This window comes from Cryptomeria japonica, chromosome 4 (genome assembly GCF_030272615.1).
Source record: "Cryptomeria japonica chromosome 4, Sugi_1.0, whole genome shotgun sequence".
Lineage (NCBI taxonomy): Eukaryota > Viridiplantae > Streptophyta > Pinopsida > Cupressales > Cupressaceae > Cryptomeria > Cryptomeria japonica.
The window spans coordinates 162087264-162094733 of NC_081408.1; positions in this window are offsets into that span (position 1 = coordinate 162087264).

Consider the following 7470-nt stretch of genomic DNA (forward strand, 5'->3'; position numbering starts at 1 on the left):
GAACTGGAAGAACTTGAAGCACTATTTGTAAGGAAAATGCCTAAAGGTCCAGTTGGAAGTAAGTATGAAGGTAAAGCACCGTTTAAATGTTTTAATTGTAATAAAGTTGGTCATATGGAATCTAGATGTCCTAACAGACATGCAAGATTGAGAGAGGAAGCTAAAAGAACATATAAGCCTAACCCTGAATATCAGAGATATAGATTTAGGAAGAATAGATATAAATCTTGTTACTATGTTGGTGAAGGAGTTACTGATGATTCTGATGAAGAATTGATGGACAATGGATGGCCTTTTGTTGCAATAAAAGAAGATCAATTGGCACCTACTATTCCACCGGTAGAGCAAGCCCTGGCAGCTAAAATTGAAGAAAAGGATGAATGGATCATAGATTCTGGATGTTCACATCATATGATGTTAGGATTAATAATAGTCCCAAAGATACTGAGAGGGGGGTGGGTGAATCAGTATCTAACTGGTTATAAGAATATTTAAACTTATTAAGAACTTTTTATCCCAAAAAAGTGTACCGGTAAATAAGAATTAATGTAGCAAATAAGAATAATAGAGACAGCATAGAGAACACACCATAACACAAGATATTTAACGATGAAACCTGGTGTGGGAAAAACCTTGGTGGGATTTGTAACCCACAATATTCACTCACTGTCCAATGAATAAATATTACTTACAATGAGGGGCTTGCACATGTAGGAAGGCCAATTGCCTAGAGCTCATTGCTCAACAAGAGTCACACTAACTACAAAAGTGGATTATGAAATCCAATACAATGTATTGCTTCAAATCAGCATCAACTATGCCAAGTTCAGTACCAGTTTAAGCTCATTCTATAACCAAAACCTTATACAAAATTTTCCTTATGCATTCCCACATTTCATCCTTCTTATTCATTCATTCCTTCTCTCATTACCTTATTGCCTCATCACACATATTTCGCTCTATGCCTATTATGAAATGACTTACAAGATCTCATTAATATATGAGTCAATTACAATATGTCTTGTTGGCTTTACAAAAGATAATTACATTTAAATACAATAAACAAAAGTTTATTCCTTGTCGGCTGGGGTGTCGGTATGCATTGTTGTCGCTACCGGTGAAGTACCTATCAGTGTATGTAGATGTCTATGCCAGTACTGGTGCTTGTCAATGGCTTACCATATAGTTTCTAGATGGTTTCTAGAAGGTTTTCATCAATCACAACATCAACCATTCTCATAAGAGTGTAGAATGCCAACAATCTCCCCCTTTGGCATTGATGGCAACACTCATGAGAAAAATCCAAAAACTGTTCCAAAAACTGAAGTCCAAAAGGTTACCAAAAAGTGGTGCTCCCCCTGAGCAAATGATCTCCTCTGAATAAACATTTTTCTCTCTCCACTACTCCCCCTTTGACATCAATGACAAAGGTTGTCAAAAATAGTCAAACGAGTGCAAAAATTTACCTCAAAGTTTGTAACCGGTTGGTTACAATCTGAAATATGTCTGCCAAAACCAAATTAAGACTCTTCATTAATCTATTGTTGTCATTCAGGGTTGCCTCAGTCTATTGGATCATGTCACTGAGATGATGCATGTGCTCCTCCTGTGATCTTTCTCCTTGAGATGATGCATGTGCTCCTCCAGTGATCTTTCTCCTTCAACATAGAGAACAAGTATTAACATGTCACCATCCGATATTTTGAAGTATATGTTAGGATCTACTTCATTTTTGGAATTTCCTATCTTGGAGAGATAACTATCTATCCTTTCATACCATGCCATGGGAGCTTGCTTACGGCCATAGAGAGCTTTTCTTAGTTTACACACATAAAGGTTTCTATCATGTGTATCAAAGCCTTTGGGTTGTTCTCTATATACTTCTTCCTCAAAAACACCATTCAAAATTGCGGTCTTTACGTCCATTTGATGTATCTTCCACCCTTTAGATGTTGCAATGGCAATAATGGTTCTTACAGAAATATATCAAGCAACTGGAGAAAATGTCTCTTCGTAATCAATTCCAGCCTTTTGAGAAAACCCCCTGGCAATGAATCTGGCTTTTTATTTTTCAATACTACCATCTGGTGCATATTTAATTTTGAATAACCACTTTGAAGAGACAACTAATTTTTCTTTTGGTCTAGATACAATGTCCCAGACATCATTGTTTAAGATAGATTGGTATTCCTCAATCATTGCATCTTTCCTAGATTGACATGTTAAAGCCTCTTCAATGTTTGATGGTTTTATATTTTGTAAGCTCGGTCATGAGTGCAACATAGCATGATTGACTTCTTGTTTTCTTATTCTCTCTGAAGATTTCATCAGGTTCCACATTATTTTCTTCAATCATCTTTCTTGCCCATAGTGGTCTTTTCTTTTTGTTAGGATTTTTAGCATTCTCAAAAATTAGATGATTGAGGTTCATGATCTTCTATGTTATTCTCCCTCTGATTCTCAATTGTAAGATTTTCATCTAATTCTATGATTTGATCATCTTCTGCACTTAGAGAGAGTTTATAAGAAACATCCTCTTCAAATTTGACATCTCTACTGATTTCAATAGATCTTTGTCTTGGAATATAGACTTTGAATCCTTGAGTGGTTTCACTGTAGCCAACAAATATGCCTTTCTTCTTAGAGGGTTCTAGTTTTGTCCTCTTTTCTTTAGGAACATGAATATACACGTGACAACTAAAGATTCTTAGATGGCTTAAATATGGTTTATTCCCTGTAAAGGCTTCTTCAAGTGTTATATTCTCTATGATTGAATGAGGGCATCTATTTTAAATGTACACAATTGTATTTGAGGCCTCAGCCCAGAATGAGACATGTAGATTTTGATCATGCATCATGGCTTTATCAGATTCGATGATGGTTCTATTTTTCCTTTCTACAACTCCATTCTATTGAGGATTATATGGTATTGTACACTCCCTCTTAATCCCAACAAAAATGCAGAATTCTTTAAAATTTTCAGAGATATATTCACCCCCATTATCTGATCTTAAAGTCTTTATTTTCTTCCCAGTTTGATTTTCCATTAATACTTTAAGTTCTTTGAATTTCAATAACACTTCATTTGATTCTTTAAGTTATATGAAATAGATCCAAGTTTTCCTAGAGTAGTCATCAACAAATATCACGTAATACAAAAATCCCCCTAGTAATGGTAATGACATTGGACCACACAAATCAGTGTGGACAAGCTCTAGTACAACTTTTGATTTGTGTTCACTTATAGGAAAGGACCCTTTTGAGTTCTTCCCTAGAGCACATCCTTTACAATTTCCAACATGATCAGATTTTAGATTAGGTAATCATGTGGTGATCTTTCCTATAGAAGGTAGGTCACTAAACTGAAGATGTCCTAATCTTCTATGCCAAATTTCATTAGAATTTGATACTTCATGATTTAGTGCATGTTTTTTAGCATTACATAGTTTATATAAACTACCATCTCTAGATCCTATAGGAATAGCATTCTTTATGTTAGAATTTTTAGGCTAGAGTAGAACTTTATCTTCATGGAAGGTGATGCGATATCCTTGATCAGCTAGTCCTGAAATAGAGACCAAAATTATTTTGATACCTGGTACAAAAAGAACATCTTTAAATTTTAATGTAACTCTTGTTCTTAATTGAATTGAGTAGGTCCCAATTCCTTTCACTGTATAGGTAGAATTGTCTCCAATTATAACTTCTTCAGTTGAGTGCCCTTCAAAGGTTTTGAATTGATCTCTAAATCCGGTTATGTGTCATGATGCTCCACTATTGATTATCCTCATATTTTTGTTTGAATTTATCTTGCTTGGTAAGGCTAAGAAGAATGGAGGATTCTCTACTTCCTTAACTTCAACTATGGTTTCTTGGGCTTTCTTTCTTTCTGGGCAGAACCTATGAGTGTATCCAAATTTATCACACCTGTAGCATTGAATCTTGGAGAAGTCTCTATTTTTGTGATTTTGATTGTTATTTCCTCTCTTCCGTTTGAACTTCTTTCTCTTCCCTTTGTTGCTTGTGTTGGCATGTAGTGCTTGAATTTATCCCTCCTTGTTTGGACCCATCCCTCTTGTAATTAGTCGAGATTCTTCTTGAGTGCAATCATTCTTGAGTTGATCGAATTTTGGTAGCGTAGATCAAGCACTAATGCCTTGAATAAATCATTCCCAACTACATGGTAATCCCTTAAGTGCTATTAGAGATAGCTCCATATCATCTACATTATTTCCAATAGTTGAGAATTAGTCTTTCAACTCAAAATCCTCATGAAATAGGATGTGATTGTTTCTTCTTTGTTCATGTTGATATGCATTAATTGCTATTTTAAAGTAAGCAATCTGCTTGCATTATTTGTTTCATATGTATTTTGGATGCTCTTGAACATATCATAAGCTATAGTTAGTTTTGATATGGTTGGAAGAATGTGATCTTTAACAGCATCAATTATTATTTTCTTGGCCTTGTTGTTGTGTCTTTTCCAAGTTGTTTTCTCCGATTCATCTTTGGGCATCTTTGTGTCTTCTTCTATATATGCATCCAATTCAAGTTCTTGAAGAATTGCTTTTATTCTCTTTGATTTTGAATGCAAGTCTGAATTTTAATTAAAAATTGTCACTATCTTTTATTTATTTCTCTACTAACCTGGCTCTGATACCATGCTAAGGAATATAGATCATTGATAGAGAAAAACAAAACTCTTTTAATCTCAATCTATATCTGATATTTACGTTCAAATGTTATATGGTAAGAACAGATTTTTAAAGTGATCTCTGATATGTATTCGATTTTGTCAAATAATAACTAATGAATTTATTAATTATCGACTGCTTTTTGTATAATGTAATTGCCACAGTTATTGATTATCATTATCAGCAACCATCAATATAGTTGGGCATATATATATATGTGAAGGGTTATGTCTACGTAGGGGCATGACCCCTACGTGGCATTATGCCACGTAGGGTCATGACCCTACATAATCATAACACTTCAACATGTATTAGCCACCATTATTAGTTAAGCAAAAGCATTTTGTGTGGAGCTGGAGGGCATGTCATGCCAGCGTCGTCGGTAATGTTAAAAAGAAAAAAAAAAAAAAAAAAAAAAAAAAAAAAAAAAAAAAAAAAAAAAAAAAAAAAAAAAAAAAAAAAAAAAAAAAAAAAAAAAAAAAAGAAAAAAAAAAAAAAAAAAAAAAAAAAAAAAAAAAAAAAAAAACATACATATATATATATACATATATGTATGTACATACATACAAATACATATATATGTATATATATATACATATACATATACATATATATATATATACATATACATATATATATATATATACATATACATATATATATATATACATATATACATATACATATACATATATATATATATATATACATATACATATATATATACATATACATATGTGTGTGTGTGTGTGTGTGTGTGTTAGTTTACTTGTAATATATTGCTTGCTTCAATCTGAATGAGGCTACATCCTTAACAATTTGCAATTATAAAATTGAATAGTTATTTAATTAAAATAATCTTATATAATTTTAATTATAATTTTAAGTCTTACCCCAATTAATTAAACATATTCTTATTAATTACAATGGGAAACATAATTTAATTTACTTATTATAATTTAAAAAATTATATATAAATTTTAATTAATTTTATCCTAAATCATAATTAATTTGGATGATAATTAAAATCGTTTTTAAAAACATAAGAAGATTAAAAATAAAAGGAAAACCTAATGATAACATAAGACAAAAAAGTTAAAATTTAAAAAAAAAAACTATATTAAAATTATATCCCTTGATTTTTTCCATACATCAAATTTTCCCTTTCATTTTTACATGTTATGTGTATTTAAAAATGATTTTTTTTTTCAAAATAATTAATATTATAAACACCCTAAAAAAACATATAATCTGTTCATTAGTGTACATCTTGTTAATTCAAATAATATTGTGTTTGCTATGAAAAACTGTTTTAATGCACTACAGTTGTGATGAAAATTTTTGTAAATACATGTTTTAATGGAATACAATTGTGATGGAAAAATTTGTAATGTATGTTTTAATGGACTACAGCTGTGATGAAAACCATTATAAGGCACTACAATTGTTTTGCTGATGTTGGTCTTGGTATTGTTGTTGTCACGTTATTGTTACAAGTGTTTTGTTGATATTATTACTTTAAACTTATAATTTGATTCTTAATCCAAACAAAAATAATTTTATGACAAATAAATATGTTTTATTAATATAAGAAAGTTGTGCACAATTTTATATGAGTCACTTTTTACAAGGTTATTATATTTTCTATTGAATTTTTAGAATAGAAATTGAAAATTGAAATAAGAACATCAAAATTTTTGAGATGATAAATATATCATGTATGATATATAAGAATTCTCATGGAAAGTCCCCACCACAAATAGCCTAAGAAATAAAAAAGCAACCCAAGTAGTTTAAAGAAGAAACCAGGTTTAACACCGACAAAAGAATAAAAATAATAAATTTAATTGTTGCATAATTAGGAGACCACTAGATGGACAATAAAATCAGGACATTCATTAACTTTTTTACTTCGCGGGAAACCAATTAGTAAACCTTTAAAATGCCAAGAAAAGGGCACCGAGTGACTTAGGTGATCGTGGTTATTCTTAAATATAGGTCGGGTTTATATCTCAGACTTGTTTGAATGCTTTGTAATTCAAATTAACAATGTAAATTTCTATACGGTTCTAAAACACTCAGTATTCTTGTTGTGCTAGTTTGTTTGGGAATTAGAGCCTTGCCTGAACAGTAAGTGGAGGGAAATAGAGATCTATATTGCAGTTTTCATTTCTTTACTTTGCTTTAAAATAGATGTCTCTAGAGGAAAGCTTTTGTATCGATCATTGGTCAGTAAAGCCAAATTGAAGGGAAAACGGGTTGTAACCTCATATCCAAATGCTAAAAAGCGGTCATTGGTGTCCCCTAGAAAGAGGGTGAAAGTACCCTGTGGACTCTGTAGGCTACACTTCTACTAAGGTTTGCATCGCAAATTAGGCTTTTGAGGGCGCCGGAGATAATTTGATCAAGGTGGGCGAAGATGAGTAGGAGTTTGTGGATGTGAGAAACAAGTTTTTTGGACGGTCTTAGAATGCTAGCGACTTTTACAAGTGTTATTAGAATTTATTTAATTAGAACAAGACAATTTTAGGTGTCTACAACTATCATTTATTAATTTATATTTTTATTACCAGTTCACTTAAAGAAACCTTGTATCCATGTAAAGAACAAGACAAAAACAAAGGCTTCTAGCAAGACCTAAGAGAAACTTCTTTCTTTTTTTATTTTTAAGGGTGGCTTTTTAATGAATAAAAGGCTAAAACTATCTTTTGAACATGACATTGGATATAATAAAACAATAGAACCATATCGAACATGATAAACATCATAAGGACTT